This window comes from Elephantulus edwardii, unplaced genomic scaffold (assembly GCF_000299155.1).
Source record: "Elephantulus edwardii isolate Elephantulus edwardi_28Jun2011 unplaced genomic scaffold, EleEdw1.0 scaffold00135, whole genome shotgun sequence".
NCBI classification, from domain to species: Eukaryota; Metazoa; Chordata; class Mammalia; order Macroscelidea; family Macroscelididae; genus Elephantulus; species Elephantulus edwardii.
The window spans coordinates 6,148,829-6,169,520 of record NW_006399885.1 but is presented as its reverse complement, the minus strand read 5'-3'; the positions used below and the strand labels follow the sequence as shown (position 1 = coordinate 6,169,520).

General features: G+C 43.3%; 1 protein-coding gene and 1 pseudogene across 2 annotated transcripts in view; one reads left to right on the top strand and one right to left on the bottom strand.

The window, feature by feature from the left end:
• LOC102843164 overlaps nucleotides 1-4,177 on the bottom strand; it is a 9,235-nt pseudogene extending 5,058 nt beyond the window's left edge.
• The window catches only part of SPATA13 (spermatogenesis associated 13), a 112,572-nt gene that overhangs the window by 51,826 nt on the left and 40,054 nt on the right, over nucleotides 1-20,692 (top strand). The gene's annotated exons all lie outside the window — the stretch shown is intronic.

Sequence of the window (20,692 nt, the reverse complement as noted above, 5' to 3'; positions counted from 1 at the left end):
ATTTCTTCCAGTCAGTTGGCCAGTGGTTGTTCTCCAGATTTCTTGGCATAACTTGTTGAGCACATCCACGGCAGCATCTGTTAGCTGAAATATGTCAATTGGTATACCATCTATAAAAAAATATCACTATATCCAAACATGGTATACCAATAGAAGGTATACCAAGTTTGGATATAGTGATATTTTATCTATAGCTGCCCAAAACAACAGATTTGAACAATATGGATCCACATATAGGCAGACTCCCCATCTCCACCCCTTGTAGGGGACCCCATCCCACCCTGTAGCTATCTCATTGAGCACACGTGTTGCTAATCATCTCTTCATGAGCAGTTCCAGAGACTTGGAATTGTAGGAAGACTTTGTACTTCATGAGGTCTGTGCCTGTAATTCCCGTGTTATTCAAGGGTCCTATTACAACAACTCTTATTTTAAGGGAGCTCGGGTGGCCTAGTGGCAAGAAACTGCACTGCTATCCCAAAGGCACGTGCTTCAAAGGTGACCAGCTTCTCTGTGGGAGAAGGATGGGCAATTGCCTTTGATAACCTGTCGGAGGGTCAGCTAATGGTCAGTTTTGACTCAACGATAAACAGTAACCACAACAACAACTCTGTTTTACTTTGTTTTGATTTTTCTGGCTTAATAGCAAAAATATCCAACAAACTCAATAAATAATCCATCCAGAACTAAATAAAAACTATTTGCCATGTTACTATTTTTAAAATGTATATTGGCTTTGTGCTCAGGCCATTCGTTCATAGGGTCGCTATGAGTCGTCTGCGACTCGACGGCATCAAACAACAACATATTGGCTTTATTTTATGGAGCACACTAGAGGGTTGTGTGTTCATTGTTGGGCTGCTAACTGAAAGGTAGACAGTTAGAATCCACCAGCTGCTCTGAGGGAGATATGTGGACATTTCCTCTCGTTAAGATTTCTGGCCTCAGAAACCTGAGGGAAGGTTGCCATTAGTCGGAATTGACTTGATGGTAGTGATCTGAGCTTTTGGTTTAGTAGTATTGGAAAGCTTATTAACATGAACTTATCAGTATTTATTTTTATCAAATAGTATTGACAGCAATGTTAGTTAGGTGTATTTCCTTCTATTGTCCAATTCTAGATTATTTGTAATATCAACAATTAGAAAGTGGGAGATTTTTAATCAGATGGACTTAGGCCATTTCAAATTTGATTTTATAAAAATTAAGTTGTTCAAAACTGTAAGAAATGTCAGAAACATATTTCTTTGATACATTTTGCAGGGATGTTACAAATTTATGCAAATACTTTGGGTTTATTATTTCCTTGGTCAAAACAAAGTAGCTTTTTGTTTTATGTGTAGTTTTTGGCTGTTGATTAAAAAAAAAAGACCTACTTTAGTTTATTAGGAAGAAATATACTCATTGATTGCTTGATTAAAAAGAGACTGTAAAGTCAGAGTTGAGTCAAAGTTCTCTGTTAACCAGCTACTGACCTTGGTGAAGTGACTATCCTCAGAGTTTACTGTTCTCATCTATAATCCTAACCCATCCCATCCCATCCCATCCCATCCCATCCCATCCCATCCCATCCCATCCCACAGACTGTCAAGAGAACAAACAGGTCTGTCCCAAAGAGGGTGAGACCAAGATACTCTCTAGAGGCAAGGATTTTGAAGCTCCATCTCACATACTTTGGGCATGTTGCCCGGAGGGGCCAGTCCTTGGAGAGGAACTTCATGCTTGCAAGGATGGAGGGACAGCGTAGGAGAGGAAGACCCTGGATGAGATGGATTGACTCATTCAGAGCTGTCGTGCACAGGTTTGCTAGGAGTCATAGGCGACTTGACAACACATAAAAACAGCAGTCCCAACCCAGTTAGTTCTGACTCATAGTGACCCTGTAGGACAGAACAGAACTGACTGCTAGGATTCCCAAGGCTTCAGTCTTTTCAGGGAAAGAGGACTTAATCTATCTACTTAAATGGCTGGTGGGTGCAAACTGCTAGCCTTAATCCACTAAGCTACCTAACATTTAGCCCGCTATTCCACCGACTAACTTCTCTTGTTGTTATGTGCCATCACGTCAACTGTGACTCATTGTGCCCCTGTGAACAGTGACTCTGAACTAGCCTGAGGCAACCTCATCTTCTCTGACACACCTCACCTCATTGTCTCAGTCACTGTGCCAATCCATCTCAACCACAGTCTTCCTCTCCTGCACGGATCCGCCACCCTTTTAAGCATGATGTCCTCCAAGAACTGGTCCCTCCTGGCAACAGCAGAGTGTGCGAGATGGAGTTTCACAATCCTTGCCTCCAAAGAGCAACCTAGTTTAACCCTTCCCAGAACAGACATTTTTTCTCTTGGCAATTCAGTGCTCTTCTCCAGCACCACAACTCAAAGGCGTCAGTTCTTCTGTCATCCTTATTCATTGTCCACCTTTCAGATATACAGCAATTGAGAAGGCCATGCGCTGTATCAGGTACACATTGATGTCTAGACTGACATCATTGCTTTTTAACCCTCGGGAGAGCAGTTTTCCCAAAGCAACTCATTTTTTATTTCCTGACTGATGAGTGTTGATTGTGGATCTGAGCAAGTTGAAGTTATTAGCAACCTCAATTTTTTATCCATCTATCATGATACTATCCTTGGCCCAGTAGTGAGAATCTTTGTTGTGTGTGTGTTTTTGTAGTTTTTTTGTTTTGGTTTATTTTTGTTTGTTTTAATGTTGAGCTGCAATCTATTTTGAAGGCTTCAGTCCAGCAAAAGCTTCAAGTTGTCCTCAGTTTTGGCAAGCAAGATTGTGTCGTCTGCATAGTGCAGGTTGTTGGTAAGTCTTCCTCCAACTCTGATGCCACTTTCTTCATAAAGTCTAGCCTCTTAAATGACCTATTATGCACACAGATTGAAAAAGTATGAAGGAAGGATACATCCCTGGTAGACTCCTTTCTTGATTTTGAACCATGTAGTGTTCCCTTGCTCTCTTCAGACAGCAGCTTCCTGGTCTAAGTCTAGGTTTCACTTTAGCACAATTAAGTGTTCTGGGACTCCCATTCTAGCCACAGTTTGTTGTGATCCATACAGTCAAATGCCTTTGCATCATTGATAAAACACAGACAACCTACTGGTACTCTCTACGTTCAGCCAAGATCCAGCTGATATTGACAATGATATCTCTAGTACCATGGCCTCTTCTGAGCCCTACTTGTATTTCTGGCAGTTCTGTTGATGTACTGTTCTAGTTGTTTGGGGTTATTCTTCAGCAAGATTTTGCTTGTATGTTATACTAGTGATACTGTTTGATACTTTGCACATTCTTTTGGGAATGGAAATATGGATCTATTCCAGTCAGTTGGCTAGGTAGCTGTCCTCCAGATTTCTTGGAACAACTTGGTGAAGAAATCCAGGGCTGCATCTGCTTGTTGAAATACATCACTTGGTATTCTATCAATTCTTGGGGCCTTATTTGCCAGTTCCTTCAGAGCAGCTTAAATTTCTTCCTTTGTTCCCATTGGTGGTTTTTTGTTTGGGTATTTTTTTTAATTTTTAAAAACTATTTTATTTTTTTAATATATACTTGTTTCTAAGATTGTAAATAATCTTGGGAGTTTCTAGGTCAGGTTGAGGCAAATGAAGGACTTTTATGAGTAACTTATACTGCCTAGACTCAAGATAAGCTACAAATGCAGTCTGAAGCAAAATGGGCAAAAGCATCTTTCTAAAGACAGGTTTAGAAATCCTGATCCAGTGAGTTAAGGTGTTTCCTTTCTCTGGTAGCAAGGCTGACACTTACCTGTCTGCTAGGCCACCATTCGCAGGTAAAGCCAAGACAACAAGAGTAAAGACCTCCAAAAACAAGACCAACCAGTCCACCCTGTGTTACATACAAGTTTCACAGCTCAAATAGCCTGTGCTCAAAGGTAAGCTTACAAAACCTTTGTAAGCTAAGTGTGCTATCATAAATGGAATAACTGCCATTGGTAAGCCAGAAACAATCCGAGCCTGTGTCACATTTTAGATGCATTGAAAAAGACTGATTGCTATTAGGCCACAGAGAGCAACATTACGCCCAATCCATGTTGATCCATGTTCAAGGAGATTCTTTTCTACTTCTGAAAGTTGGTTTTCTGGTTATAATATGAGTAGGTATTATGTGTTCCTTGATCTCATCATCTGGTTCATTATTTTTCATCTTGGAGCCTTACATGCGTGCCCGTTCTCTCAGCAGCCAGTGCCCACTCTGGTTTTCCTCAGCCACACCTGGGCATTAGACAACCTCTTTTTATGGGGTGCTGGTGCAGCCATCTTTTCACCGGTTCTTGATCCTGTCCTGCTTCGTGAAATGGTTATGTGTCAGCCAATTCTATTTGGTACAGCAACTCTGTATGTTCCTTTCATCATCATTGGATGCTTCCTGGATCCCCGCCACAAGTAACAGGCTCTACTAATGTGATATATCAACATGTCAGAATGACTAGGACACAGTTAGTACTTATGAGTTCTGTAACAGAGAACTAAAGAGAAGCAGATTGGGCTGTGTCCATGGAGGAGTTTTGGATTACTGATGTGGCTCTGATTAGTGTCTTAACCGGACAAGTCACTTAATCTCCCTGAATGGAGCTACACTACCTCACTTAAAGATGAGTAAAGCTTTGATTCTTGAGTTAAGTTTTAAATGCATTTTTTAATCGTTACCATTGAGTTGATTATGATTCTTGGTGACCCTGTGTGTAACTGTAGGACTAACAGCTTCATATTGGTTTTAATCTTTGTGGGAGCAGGAGGTTGGATATTTATTCTGTGGCACCAGTGGGTAGGTCTGAACTGCCATCCTTTAAGTTAGTAGAAGAAAAGGCCACCAAAGAATCCTGCTAAATGCATAAAAGTTGGTCATTAGGAGGGAACTTAGTGAACGCTATTGCTGATTCTCTTGATCCCCGATTCCAAGCATAACCTAATGATTTTCTAAAGTATCATCTAGAGATGCCACCAAAATTTTTTTGGAAAGGAAATAAGAGTAAAAGCAATAATAGGTGTTAAGAATGAGTATATGGGAGTTTTCGTTATTTAAACGTACCATAAAACTTTATTTCTGGGATTTTTTTTTCCTGGTTACCCATAGACTCTTATTCTTCCTATTTCTACATGTTACTGAGCTTGCTTTTCAAAATTTTTTTAAAGTACAAAATCAGAAGGAGAAAATAGAAAGTTCAATATGACTTGCTTAGTCCCTCCTGAGAGCAGTAGTGACAGTTTTCAAGGAAGGTGGTTGAGGTATTACTAGCAAAGACCTTTCATAATTCGTTGTAGATTTCATGTGCCTGGTTCAACTCCTTTCTCCTTTCCCCAGCCCACTTTATATTCTCATATCAAAAAGTACTGAATATTGGTTCTACTTTATTTAGAAAACATGGTGGATCATTTTGCTTTTTCTTAGGCACATCGTTCTTGCAATAAAAATGGTTTCCCTGACACCTAACACTGTCATAACTAGGCTGTGAAACAGAGAAGAGGAATTTAGCAATTACAAAAATAGGGGACAAGTACTATAAACTGGACACAAAGGCCTAAAACCATGTTGCCTGCAAGTCTTAAGGTCGTTCTCTAACACATCTCTTTGCTGGTGAGAGGAAGGGAACTAATAATTAACAGTTACTCTCTACATATCACTGTAAAGATCAGCATGATGTAATCTTACCTGATGAAGAATCTAAAGCTTAAAAATACCCAGTAACTGTTCCAGTACGGTTAAGCAAGGTTTAAGTGGTAGATGGAGCCAGTGCTCAAATCCAGTCTCACTGACTTGGATGCGCCTGTGTTCCTTTCCTGTTCACCCACTGCCTCCCAGATATTTTCAATTATAAGCAGAATTATTTGCACAGATAAATACACATATTTATTTGTGTGCTTATTTGTTGGCTTTTAATACTATTTCAATCATAAACAGAATTATTTGCACAGATAAATACACATATTTACTTGTGTGCTTATTTGTTGGCTTTTAATACTATGTCCTAATAATCATCTTTTCCTAAAACAAGGGAGGAAAAATTAATGCCTATTTTACTCTGGTTAGGTTTGAAACAAAGTATCCCTCATGGTATAGAGATTAAAGCACTAAGCTGCTAACCAGAAGGTCAGTGGTTCAAACCCACCAGCAGCTCCATGGAGAACAATTAGGCAGTCTGCTCCTGTAAAGTTTTGTAGTCTTAGAATCCCCATGAGTGCTTCTACTCTTCTGCAGGGTTGGAAGTAACACAATGGCAATATTTTCTTTATTTGTTCATTTGTCTGTTTGGTGTTGAAACATGTTCAGTCTTAAAGAACCAAAGATAAATACAGAAGTAAAATGAAATAAGTAACTAGGCCTTGGAGTATGAAAAGTCACAGAGGATGAGAAAAGCAGCGGCACCTTCCATTTTAAAGGGCAGTTTGGGACTTAGGCGTTCTCCTTTAAGTTCTAAGATGTGTGTTTATTTTCTTCGGTCAGTGTTTGGGAGATAGTGAAGTAGGCTGGAAGGGTTAGGAGAGTACATTTAATTTAAGCCCACCCACTAAACCCACTATCTCTGAGCACGGTTTTCTCATGTTGTTGATTGCCGTTGAGTCGAGCATGACTCATAGTGATTCTATGAACAAAAGACCTAATGTCTTTCTATAACTCGCGTAATTTCTCCAAGTTCATAGAGATTCCGTCGGCATATGGTTTAGGAAGTGGATGCTACTCCTGCTTCCAAACCTGTTTGCAAATGGGAGCTCCACCAAACACTGTCCACATTGGGAAACCATTACGGCATTTGACACCCCAGTGGCACAAAGTTCAGCATCACAGCAAACTCAGATTACCTCAGTACAGAAAGTGACAAAGAGTGATTTACAAAGTAGAAAAATGTTCCTCCGAAATACAACACGAGTCTCACTTAGCAGTGGTTAAGTGCCATCAAATCGAATACCATGCATAGCGACCCTATGAACAAAAGACCTGAACTCTGTTCTATAATTAACAACATTTCTCTAATTCATAGAGTGTCCAGAGAGGCATCTGACTTAGGAAGTGGATGCCACTCCTGCTTCCAAACCTTAATCAATCTGGAAGCTCCTCCAAACACTGTCTATGATGGGTAACCATTATGATATTTGACATGACTATGGCACAGTTTTCAGCATCACAGCAATACCAAGGTACTTCAGTACAGCAGATAGACAAACGACTGCTGAACCACTTAAAGAATGTTTATCCTGACATTAATAAATTTGGCCCGAAGCTGTTGACTACGATAAACCAAGTAGACCCTCTGCCTTTGGTTCCTTGTTGGCTAAATTAGCCAAGCAAAAAGTCCAGCCAGCTGACACCCACTTGTGGAGGGGAAAAACCAGTAACACAAACCAAACTAGCAACTTCCTATTGGGTTTCTGGAACTCTGTAGTTTTAACGGGAGGAGACTGCCCATCTTTCTCCCATGGAGCAGCTGAGGGATTCAAACTGGTAACCTTTCAGTTAGCAGCCAGCTATGTTACACACAGCACCAGAGTGTCTGTAAAGTTTCCGTCCTTTTGTTTGTCAAGTCCACATTGCACAGGGAGGAAAAGCAGCCACTTTGAAGCTGTACAGAAGAACTTGCCCTCTTTGCTGTCTCTGTGTGAACGTTGAGTGGTTCGCACACCTACTGTTGGAAGCTCAGCCTTCGTTTCCTGTGTGCAGTATATCACGGGGCCCCTCCCTTCCAGTGTGACAAGCCTGCGGCTGCTGAGTGATGTTTCGTTTAGACTTCAATCAAGGCTTCTGCCTTGGCCGTACAGGAGCCACATGTGGTGAAACACTGAATTATGGGTTAGCATATGCTGCTGCTCTCAGGTACTGCCTGTCACCTCCCTGTGCACTAGACTGAAGCCCTGCCCTGTGTTGAGCCCTTCTCAGAATCTTCTGTTGTGCCCCTTATTGTGGTTGCTATGTTTAGGTGTTATATGTTATATGCTTGCTCCTCAGTATGTCGTTGTGTGCCACTGCTTGGAAACCAACTCATAGCTGGCCCTCCAGCAGGTTTATGGGGCAGTGGGAGTCTCATGTGAAGAGATCGCCCACCCTTTTCTCATGGAGCAGCTAGTAGATTTGAACCACCTGCCTTTGAGTTGGCAGCCCAGCTCCATACCACCACACCATCTGTGCTCCCTATTTCTCTCTATAGGAAATGTTTTATGTCTACTTAGATTTCTCTGGAAAACAGCGTAGCTGAACTAGAGGTTAGTAGTTGTGTGTCTGAGTTGGCTTCCATTCATGGTGACCCATGGGAGTTCCTTGGCTCTTGGCTTATGTGCTGCTCTTTTATAAAATCGACAGTGATGCTGTACTGAAGAATAGCACTGCTCCTGTCCAGTAGCTCCTTCCTCTCCAGCTTCCATAGCTCTGGGTGATGGACCCCATCCAGACGTGATGGGGACACCCATATTTCTTGGGTACTCCTAGGTTAAGGACGTCCCTGGCAGGTCAAGAGACTCCTGCTCTGGGGTAGTGATGGAGAGAGCGGTGTGGGGAAGCTGCTTAGGGAGCAGATAACCAGTGCTGAGAGTCTGTCTACACAGACCATCAGGTGAGATAGAATATGCTAATGGTGTTGTCCACACAGAAGGGTCCTTCCTGTCCAACTGGCCAATCTTGGGGAGGTGAAAGGCGGGCCACACTGCTGGGAGATTGAGATATGCATGCCTCCCCGCTTCCCTCTGCTCTAGTTTCGTGGTGCTTCCTTCCTGTGCGGACCCACGTAAGCAAGTACATGTGGGTTTAAGGAGCACTGCTGTCATCGTGGTTAAATAATTTGCTTGCCAGCCAAATGCCATTTTAAACCCACCAGATGCTCTGAGGAAGAAAGATGAGGCAATTTGCTCCCATAAAGATTTACACATTTGGAAACCCTGTAAGCAGTTCCATTCTGTCCTACAAGACCACTGTGAGGCGAAAGAGAGTCCTTGGTAGTGGGTTTGCTTGGGTCAGCTCAGCTATCAGCATTTCCAACCCACCAGCCACTTCAGGGGAGGAAGATGAAGCTTTGTGCTTCTGTAAAGACTGCAGCCTTAGAAACCCTGAGGGGATCTGCTCTGTCCTACAGGGTCCAGATGCATGAGAATTGACTTGACGGTGGTGGGTTTTGATGGTGGAGGTCTTTCTTTACCCCCCTCCAGTAGGGCCATTTTACAGCAAATAATTCAGTGTCTTCTATCCATACAATCAAGGTGGTCATGTCTCTTGTCTGATTTCTAAATATTTGATAATAGAGATACACTTTGGACCTGTCTGTGCTCTGGGGGAACTGATCCTTTTGCTTAGTTTGGTGCCCCGTCCTGGCAAGGTGGTGTCCAAAGAGCCGAGTGGTGTGGAAATAGTCAGACTCCTTCGACTCTGTTTAAGGTGCTTGTTGAATGTCCTTGTTGCTCTGAGAATCCCATCTCTTAAACACATAAAATATTACTAATAAAGTTATTTCTTTTTCAGTCTTTGTTTTCTGCGCCAGGAGCAACTGCTTCTCCCCTTGATGTCTGAGAAGGGTTGGTGGGGACACTTTGGGGGGGACACTTTGAGGGGACACTTCATGTGGAGTATCTGTCTGCTCTGTTTCCTCCTTTTGTCTCTGTTTTTGCTTTGAGCTTGTTTTCTTAGTGAATGCCTGCGGTTGAAGTTTCTAAAGTCCCAAGGATCGCAGACCAGTGCCCTGACCCCATCTCTAGATGGAGGGACAATCCTTGGGAAACAGAAGTCAGTACCAAAGGCTGGTGAGAAGGGAATGTAGAATAGTCTGACAAAGACTGCCTATCTACTTGAAAACTAGCAAGTTAACAGCAAAAAAGAAAAGAAAGGAAAAATGGTAAAATGGAAGGCTTCTGGGTTTTGTTGGCCTCCTGCTGGAGTTTAAGCTTTTCAAATTAGACCTTCAGTAGAATTAGTTGCTAATTACTTTTACTTCTCCATTCTGAATGAAGCCAGCCTTCCTGTTCAGTCCCTGGTCTTAGTGAATTTCTGGATCTTTGTGATAAAACCCACTGGAATTTAGGAGTTTGCATCGTAGCGGGGCTTGTCACATGTCCGGCAGATGTTCTTGAGTTGCTGTAGAATGATGTTGCTCACACTTGAAGGTGCTTTTTGAACCACCTGGGATCTTGTTAAAATTGAGGCGCTGACCCAGCAGACCTCAGCAGAGATCCTAGATTGTGCCTTTCTAACTAGTTCCCAGGCTCTGCAAGTGTGGCTGGCTCTGGAGCCTCGCTTTGAGTAGTGAGGCCCAGGATACACACTCAGTGATTCTTGTGCTGGTGTGAAAGAGAATTTTGTGGTGAAGTAACATTGGTTGTACTGGGCTCACAGTGTCGCCCACGTGTCTTTGTATGGAAGAGCCTTTGGTTGCTGATGTACCCTGTGGATTTATAAGAGGGGATTACTGCCGTTGCTGGTGTTCACATTCCTCCCATGAAGCATATCATGCAACTGTAGTGTTCCATGAAGTATGCTTAGGAGCTTAGGAAACTTTGTGGAGAAAGGGTGGCACTGGAAACCAGGGCCAATGAGTGTTTTTAGTCTGTGGCTCATTGAAATAATTTTCTTAAGATTACATATATCCTTATTGAGTGAGTTATCAAACAGTTCAATCTTTTTAAATATTTTTTTAATTACTTGAGGAATAACTGCTAAATACTTGGCTGGTGATGTAAAGGTTGATGGTTCAAAGCTCCCAGCCACCCCAGGCTGATGGGCTGCTGCTTGAAGATTTCTGCCTTGGAAACTTCACAGGGCCATTGTACATTACGAGTCAGAATTATAGAAGACACACAATAGATATTGGAAGCTGATCTTCAAATATGAGTGTGATTGGTATTGACTGTGTTTATCACGTTATGTCAGCAGAACCTAAAACCCAGACCTCTTGATGTTGATATGATTCCAACTCGCAGCAGCCCTGTAGGACAGAGTGGTAGAACTACCCACCGCTCTGTAATCTTTATAGAAGAGACAGTCTCATTGTTCTCCTTTGGATTGGCTGATGGATTTGACCCATCAGCTCGTGGCTGAGAACTCTTACCACTGTCATCAGGGCTCATTTGCTTCAATAATAAATACCCTTATTGTGTCTTATTGAAGCTGTGAGTCCCCTCGAAACTTAGCCAGGTCCAGATCAGTAGAAATGGCCACAGGTACTTAAAGGTAAAGAAAACCTCATTGCTCTTGAGTCAGAATCAACTCATAGCTGACCCTTCAGTGGACTTTCAGAGGTTGTAAATTGTTTGAGAGGAGATTGCCCTCTTTCACCTGTGAGAGCCACAGAGGTGCAAAGTCATCAGCATGGATACTACAGCTCTTCGTTCAGCTTTGCACTCAAAGCTCGGACTGTTGTTTTGTGGGTGCTGGTGTGTTAGCACACAGGTACTTCCAGGTTTTTATAGCCACGTACACTTTCTTTCTACTGATCACTCAAGTCAACTCAAGGAGTCTTTTTTGAGTCTGTGGTTCACTGAAATAATTATACTGAGACTAGATTGAGCTCTATTAAATGAGCTATCAAACATTTTTTTGTGGTTTGCCTTGCTTAAAGCTTTTTCTTCCTTTTGAATACTGGGGGAGCAACAGCTGAATGCTAGGCTGCTAATCCTCCAGCCCCTCTGTAAAGTTGTCAGCTGGAGCCCACTTAAGGGCACCTCACATGTTAGTTCCATGCCCCAGGTCAGAATACAGCTGCCCCCTAAGGTTTCCGAGGCTGTAGGTCATTGTATGTAGTGGAAACATACTGTCTTACCTTTAACCTGTGGAGCTATCAGTGGGTTTGAACCACTGACCTCTTGGCTAACAGCTGAGGCCTTAACCTACTGCGCCATCAGGGCTGCATTTTGGAGCAGTTAGTAGTGGAATAGCTACTATGGATAATCCCAAATGAAGTGCCATCACTTTTCTGAACTTCTGAAGTGTGTGTGTTCAAATAATGCCATGAGGATCATCAGAGTTCCAGGTACCCCACTGCACAAACTAGGAAACAGAGCAAATTTACCAACTTGATGACTCAGGGCTGGAGGAAGACTCACTAGCAACTTGTGATACATGGACAACACAGTCCTGCTTGGAGAAAACGAGGAAGACTTAAGGCACTAACTGATGGAGCTTAAAGACTTTATAGCCTTCAATCTGGATTTTGCCTCAGCAAAACAAATCCTTAAAACTGAATCAATAAACAACATCATGATAAACAGAATAGATTGGCATTATCAAAGATTTCATGTTAACTTGGATCCACAATCAACATTCTCCATGAAACCAGCAGTAATCAAGGGAAATATTGTTAAAACACCAAACATTAACAATATATTAATAAATAGAACAATAATAATAATAATAAATATTAATAAACCCTCATAACTCATGTATTTAGACATTACTTAAATCTTAATAAGTGCATTCTCAAAAAAAAGTGAAATATTGCATTAGATGACTCTGCTGCCAAGGATCTCTTTAAAGTGCTGCTGAGCAAGGATGTCACTTTAAAGTCTGAGGTGCACCTGCCCCAAGCCCCACAGTATTTTCAGTCATGTCATATGCATGTGAAAATTGGACAAGGCATAAGAAAGACCAAAGAAGAACTGCTACCTTTGAACTGTATGTGGTGTTGGTGAAGAGTATTGAACAAAACCATAGACTGCCAGAAAAACAAATCTGACTTGTGGTAAATGTAGCCAGAATGCTCCTTAGAAGAAAGGAGGAGGCTTGTCATACACACTTTTGTCAGGTTATCAGGAGGGGCACGTGCCTGGATAACGTGGAGGGCCAACAAATAAGAGGAAGACCTTCAATGAGCTAGATTGACAGGGTGACTTACAGCAGCAGGCTCCAGTGCGGCATGGCACCCCATGTACTGCTGTTTCTCTAGTGTATAGATGAGTCAATAGTGTATAGTCATGAGTCAGAGCCAGCTTGAGTGGCCTAGTGATCAGGAGCTGTGCTGCCATCCTGGAAGGTATGCAGTTCAAAACTACCAGTGGCTCCATGGAAGGATGGGTAGTCTCCTCCAGTTCAATGTATAGCCTCTGAAAACCTGCTGGAGGCTCAGCTGTGGGTCAGTTCCTGCTGCTCCCTGGTTCCTAATAAGAAGAAGTTAGTTACAACCAGTATAAAATTTAAAAAAAGATACTATGAAAGGAAGAAGGGGCTCTGGTTACATAGTGAGTTGACTGTTACCTATTTTGGGCTCTTCCTGTAATAATGGTTAATAAAATATTCTGTGCTTTTTAAAAGAATCTTTAATAGCATTTCTCAATCTCTGAGGAAAACTCAAGAAGCAAAATCTTAATTAGGATCACCTGATTTATTTATTGGTGGGATAGAGGAAATATGGGAAGGATTTTGCAGACATTTTGGAAGATAAATTAGTTCAGAAGAATATCAGAAATCTATTATCCATCACTAGACAAAAACTGATTCAGGGTTAAATGTTTATCATGTTATTTTTTTCCAATTTTGAATATTTTCAAAGAATGTGCATCATGTCAGCAATCAAAATAATTTAAAGTTAAATTAAAATAATTAAGTTGTTGTTGATTGCCTTCGAGTCAAGCACGACTCATAGTGACCTTATGATCAAAAGGCCTGAAGCCCCTCTACAACTATCGACATTTATTAAAGTTCCCAGAGTTTCCAGAGGCATGCTATTTAGGAAGTGGATGCTACTAAAAAAAAAAAGTAGTTAGTTACTCTAATGCCAAATTTGAACCCATGGAGTGTGGTTCCAAACTCAGGTATGATAAAGCATACATTTTACTAATTGGCAATCTAATTTTTTTAAAGCCATCTTTTATTGAGAGATGATGCACATGTTATCTCATTATTCACTTAGTTTAAATGGTAGTAGACACTTGGTCACATGCTAGTCTTCCTGTAGTGAGGAAATTTAAGGAAACAGATTGTTTGCTTAATAATCATAGTTTCATATTAGGATAGAGAAAAAGGCACTTGACTATAAATAATTCAGAAAACACAGAAAGGTATTAATGAGGAAATAAAAATAAACCCTGTACTATCTAGAAAGAGGGTCTTCAGTTTCCCCCCTCCCCTTGACAAATAGGGTAAATATTTTTTGTTGTAAATACACTCACGTTCCTGGCTTGTCTTAGAATGGTAATCACCTAATTACACACATGCTTTTAAAACAGAAGTTCTGTAGCTTTCAAAGCCAGTCCCTAAATGTGCAGTTAGCAGAGCGCGGGGTCATAACTCACATTTTTGTCATGCCATAGTGTGCAAGCGCTAACTCCGCTTGTGAACTGAGCGACCCCTGTGCTTTTCTCTTGCAAAACAGAAACCTTTCCGAGAGCTGCCTGGGAGGCAGTGGAGTTGTGGCTGGCGGCCTGGCGGCGTCTGCGTGCACCTGATGTGCCTGTGAGCGCGCCTGGGTCTGTGCCGCGCCTCCTTGGCCATCTTTGCACTTCCTCCCGCCGGCTGTCCCTGTCCCTGCGGTGCTAGACAGCGTCACACTGGGCTGTCAGCTCTCCGCTTGGCCAGAACACACACAGAGGCCAAGCCGTGAATAAGCTTTTTCTGCAGTTTCCATCGCTGAAGCCCTGGGGCTCCTCTGTGATTCCCTTCCCAGAGGATTGGCCTCTCCGATTCCAGCCCTGCTTGCCACGTCCTGGGGTGCAAACCCCAGGATGGTGGCTCGAGGGGAAATAGCAAGATTTTGGAGTCTAGAAAGCCTGCATATGGGTACGTGTGCTGAGAGCTCTCTCTCTCTCTCTCTGCCTTTCTCTCTCCCTCCCTCCCTCCCTCCCTCCCTCTCTGCCTCTCTATCCCCCTCTCTGCCCTATCTTGCCAAACACAAGTTTGCACATAAAAGCTCTTATGTTCTTCCTTGCAAAATGCCTCATAGGTAATTTTAGTTCTAGTGAATCAGAGAAGCTAGTTTTGCTGCTGGCACAGTAGTAAATGGGGCTCAGTAAAATGAAATTTTTAAAAAATAGGAAGACTCATACCTATTTTAGGTTTAAATAGAAAAAATAGGAAGACCCACACCACTCCTGTGATTTGTGGATTTGGGTAATTGGTCTCTTTCACTTCTGTTATTTGGGCTGCTTGGATTCAGGAGCTTGTTGGGGTAGATCAGTATGTTCTGTGGTCATTTAAGATGTATACTATTCTAGGCTGTGAATTGATTTTGGAAAGTTACAATATTTTGGAAGTTTCAATACTGCCTCCTTCTTGCTTCACCCTTCGTTTTCCATAGTTTTTTTATGAGGATGGACTATGAGATGTTAATGTTAATACAGAAGAAATTATGCCTTCTTACAGTAGGAAGTTGGAAACTATACACCATGTATTCGGAAAAGGAAGTAAGAAAGCAAAAGAAACATTTCTGAGACAGAAATTTCACTGCTTTACATGGTTGCTTCAGTAGGATGTGTTAAAGAAAAAGTCCTGTCACAGGTTTTTGCCTTAAACAAACACTAGTAACTCTTCTGGAAATGAATGAGAGAGGAGCTGACAGCCAGAGGCCGCCGGCCTTGACTGCATAGCCCTCTCTGCTGCTTGGTAGAAGACAGGGATGTGGTTATGACTTATGTGTTTGGACAGATGTGGAAGGCAAAGCCAGCCTGGACTCCATTTCCCTAACCAAAATTGTAGGAAAGAGGGGAAACTACCCAGGAGCATCCATATTGAGAATCAGAGCTTCCGCCTATAGAGTCTTGTTGTGGGTTGCAGTTGGGGAGCGTAGTTGTCCTGGAGGCAGACCGCACTCAGCTGGACAGGACGGCGCATGGGAGGAGGGAGGCTGGGGCCTCCTTCCTGCCACGTCTGTCTGTCTGTATGTATGTCAGGCTCATCTTTGAAGGCCATTGAGTTTGTACTGTGTATGCTTGCTGAAAAGGAGAGAGCCAGTTCTGTGGGAGAGCAGGGCAGGAGAGGGGAGCTGGCAAGAGATAGTGGCTCATTCCTTATCTGCCTCTCCTCCCTGCAGCATTCCTGCGCTCCCCGAACATGGTTCCTAGCCCACCTTCCCACGCTCGCCCAAGGCCAGGGACACCACCGGCCTGACCCTTGCTTCTCCTTGGCTGTGGCTAAAAAGCCCGAATCTTGTGGCCAAGGCTTTGCAGTTTCCTTCCTTCTGGGGTACCATTAGAAGATTTAAGAAATCCTTCTCACATGCTCCATCCTTTACCCTAAAGCCAGGCCTTTCTGGCTTTAAAGAGGAAGGAGGAAAGGCCCAGGGGCATCTCTAATGAGGTGCCTGTTCTCAAGCTCTCTTGTCTTCTACTTTTGAAGTTCACTAGTTGAGCGAGTTTTGGAGGCAGCTGTTTTTCATATACATTCTGTTATGTGTGTGCACTGGAAATAACAAACACAGTTCAGGCAGACCTCGGAGATGTTGGGGGGATCCAGCCCGGATAAGGGAGACATGATGGTGAAGCAAGTCACAGGGATTGTTTGGTTTATTGGTACATATGCAAGTTATGTTGGTGCCAAATATAGATATTCTGTTAAGAGTACAATTAAGAAAAGGAGGATAAGTAATGAACACTGCAGTGGAACAGAGGAAGGAAAGAACTCTTTAAAAGGAATATATGATTAGGCATTATATGTACCACAACAGCCCAAAGTAAGTGGTACATTGCAGAAGACTGTGGGTGGGGAAGAAAGGGAGGTAATTGTGAATGAATATTAAAAGATGATAATAATAAAATAATGAGAGAGAGCATAAAGTGTACAACAATTAATGAGTGAAAAATCTAACTTTTCTGTAAACTTTTGTTAAAATCACAATTAAAAAAATCTTTTAATGTTAGATGGATATTTGCTGAAACCAGGGAGTACCAGAGGAATGTCTATCTGTGCTTCATTGATTATGCAAAGGCGTTTGACTGTATGGACCATAACAAACTGTGGCTGACTCTGAGAAGAATGGGAATCCCAGAACACTTGATCGTGCTAATGCGAAATTTATACTTGAACCAAGAGGCAGTCGTCAGAACAGAGCAAGGTAACACTGCGTGGTTCAAAATTGGGAAGGACATACGCCAGGGATGTGTCCTGTTACCATACTTTTTCAACCTGTATGCAAAACAGATCATGAGGGAGGCTGGGCTCTATGAGGAGAAATGTGGCATCAGGATTGGTGGAAGATCTGTCAACAGTCTATGTTATGCAGATGACACAACCCTGCTTGCTGAAACTGAGGAGAACCTGAAGTGCTTACTGCAGAGGGTCAAGGACTACAGCCTTCAATATGGATTGAGGCTCAATGTCAAGATAGAGATACTCACCACTGGACCAATTGGCAGCATCAGGATGAATGGTGAAGAGATCGAGATTGTTCACAGCTTTAGTCTGCTTGGCTCCACAATCAACACTCTTGGCACCAGAAGCCAGGAAATTAAAAGACGTTGTTGCCATGGGAAAGTCTGCTGTTAGGGACCTCTCTAAAGTACTAAAGAGCAACGGTGTGTTTCTGGAGACTAAGGTGGTACAGGCCATGGTCTTTGCAATCACTTATTATGCGTCAAAGAGCTGGACAGTGACCAGGGAGGACAGAAGGAGAATTGATACTTTTGAGCTTTGGTGTTGGAGAAGAGTGCTGAGGGTGCCATAGACTGCTAAGAGAACAAACAGATTTTTCCTGGAGAGGGTTAAACCGGGCTGCTCCTTGGCGGCAAGGATTCTGAGTCTGACATACTTTGGTCATGTTGTAAGGAGAGACCGGTCCTTGGAGAGGGACATCATGCTTGGGAGGGTGGAGGGCAGGCACAGGAGGGGAAGGCCCTCTGGGAGATGGATTGGTTCAGTGACTGGGGCAATCGGGATGAGTGTGTCGGAGGCAATGAGATTGGCACAGGACAGAGCAGAATTTAGAGCTGTTGTACATAGGGTCGCTATGAGTTGCAAGCAACTCAACAGCACATAACAACAACAACATTACAAAAATGATTGAAGTAATATGAGAATGACCAAATGTGTCTTGGAGACTCGAAGTGAGCACACACTGTTGGAAAAATAGCACGAGTAGAATTGATGAAGTGAGCTCTGGTAGCCTGGTGGGAAGGCACTACACTGCAATCCGGAAAGCATGTGGTTCAAATTCACCAGCTGCTTTGTGGGAGAAGGATGGGTAGTCTTCTCCCGAGCCAGGCCATTAACTGCCTCTGAATATGCTCTGGAGGGTCGAGTATGGCTCTGTCCTGACTCAACAGTACCCAACAATAGACTTGATGAAGGTGGCCTCAGACCTTCCATTTGTTTTAAAAGTCAGGGAGGTAGGGTGGGTAAGGGTAGGCAGTTTCTTTGAAGTGCAGTAAAGTGAAGTATAATCAGACAAGGTCTGGTGGCCTAGTCATAAGAAGCTGCCCTGCAGTCCCAATGGCACACGGTTTGAATCCACCAGCTGCACCACAAGAGAAAAATAGTCACTTCCTGTGTGAGGTACTGCCTCCAAAAGCCCACTAAAGGGTCAGCTGTGGGTCAGTTCTGACTCAGCAGCACCCAACAACAACAAATGACACATGAGGAGCTCTGATGGCCTTGTTGTTGTGCCCATTGATTTGGAACCGACTGCTCGATGGCCTAGAGGTAAAGAATTGTGCTACCAACCAAAAGGCACATGGTTTAAATCCTCCAGCTGCTGCACAGGAGAAAGATGGACATTCTTCTCCTATGTGATTTAACTGCTTCTGAAAACTTGTTAGATGGTCGGTCAGCTATGACTAGGTTCCAGCTCGACCATACACAACAACACATAAGATCACTTTGAGTTGCAGTTGACTCAGTGACACCTCTAAACAGCAAATAAATTATGTTTGCTGGGAGTCTCTAGGTAATACAAAGAGTAAATGCATCCTTAGTTACTCTGCATGGAAACGGAAAGGTTGGGGGTTCCAGTTCTCCAGGAGACACCTTGGAAGAAGGAAGGCTTAGCGATCTACTTCTTAACAAACCAGCATTGAAACCATGGGCTACAGAGCACGTGTCTGTTCCGACACCTGACATCGTCATGACTCAGCACTGACTTGACAGCACCTAGTTAAAGGCATGGCAATAGAAAAACGTCATTGTCATGTGGATTCCAACTTGCAGCGACCCTGCAGGAACTACCCCATAGAGTTTCTGAGACTGCTAATCTTTATGGGAAGAAACTTCCTCAACTTTCTCCTGTTGATTGGTTCGAACTATTGACCATTCAGTTAGCACCATGATGCTATCCACTGTACCATTGGGACTCCTTAAGATAAAGGATGATGCCTTCAAAGGAGTTGACCTGGTTTTGTTTGTGAATCCTGAGAAGAGGGGTGACCAGGGAAGGGGCTGTGGAGGCCTAGGACAGCAGCCCTTATCCTCCAACGGTCACTGTAGCATCCAAGGCAGATGTGAGGAACCCATCCTGTTGGGAAGGGACGGACAGGCCTGGTGGTGGTGTGTGCGGTGATGAGTGTGCCCATGGGCATGAACTCAGTGTGGCCAGGAGTGAGGACTGACAAGCAAGTATACAACCTGTCTGAGCCCCCTTTCCTCCTCTCTGCCAGTTACCCATCCAAGGTCTCACTGCCATGTAACATCGACAGTCTGGGCTCCAAGACACTTGTGTAAATTAAGTGAGGTGATGAGTGTCTAATGTTCAGCACAGTTTCTAAAGAGGCTTAAGAGTTCCCTGCCCATGCTGTGTGAAACCTGAAATTGAGTTCTCGGTGTGTGCAGTAGTCAGGAGCCAGAGGATGGGTGTGGATACATTGCAGAAGGCGGGGCATGGGGCAGATGGATGGGTGCCATCTACCCATTCCCTGGCCAGCAAGAGGAAGTAGACACACACAAGCCAAAGGTAAAATGTAGTGGTGCTTGGCAAGAGACAGGAAACCCTATGGCCAAACCTAGGTCTGGATTGGAGAGCGACACAGGAAATAGAGCTGAGTGCCCTTATGGGTCAGCAGTCTCAGTGCTCAGAGGCGATGGGGAGAGGAGGGAACACTTTGATGAGGATCTTTGTCCCAGGGTTCCCTGCTCTATGCTCTGATTTCCCCACCCTTGGCAGCAACAACTGATGGGTGTTGGCCCCAGCTCGTGGCAGCCCTGTTGCACAGTGGAACAAAATGATGTCTGTCCCTGTGCCATCATCTTCACTGTTATGCTACCTGGGAATTTCAGTGGCTAATCACCGGGCCTTTCTTCCTCATCTTAGTGTGGACACTACACTGAAATCCATTTAGCACATAATGACATGCAAGCCCCCTGTAGCAGGTGAGACTTCTGCCACTGAACGACCACTGCCCCTGACTTACCATTTGTTGGGTTGTCAGGTACCATCGAATCTGCTCCAGCTGTTGTAGCCCCATGTATGACAGAGTGAAACACTGCCAGGCTTGCCTCAGCAAGCACAGTTGTTGGCTGTGATTGAGCCCAGTGTTATAAGCTACTGTGTCAATTCATCTTGAAGGTCTTCCTGGGGGTTTTTGCTGACCTTGCTTTACCAAGTGTGATGTCCTCCTTTGGTGGCTGGTCCCTCCTGTTGGCACACCCAAAGTATGTGAACTGAAATAGTGTTGCCCTCCCTTACCGCTACAGATTTTGAATACCCACGTCAGGTATTAGCACAGAGAGACAATATTTTTTTATAATTTAATCAATTTTTAATTAATTTTAATGAAAATTTACAGAGACTTTGGATTTCCATTCATTCATTGTTGCACTTTTCTCCCTGCCCACCCC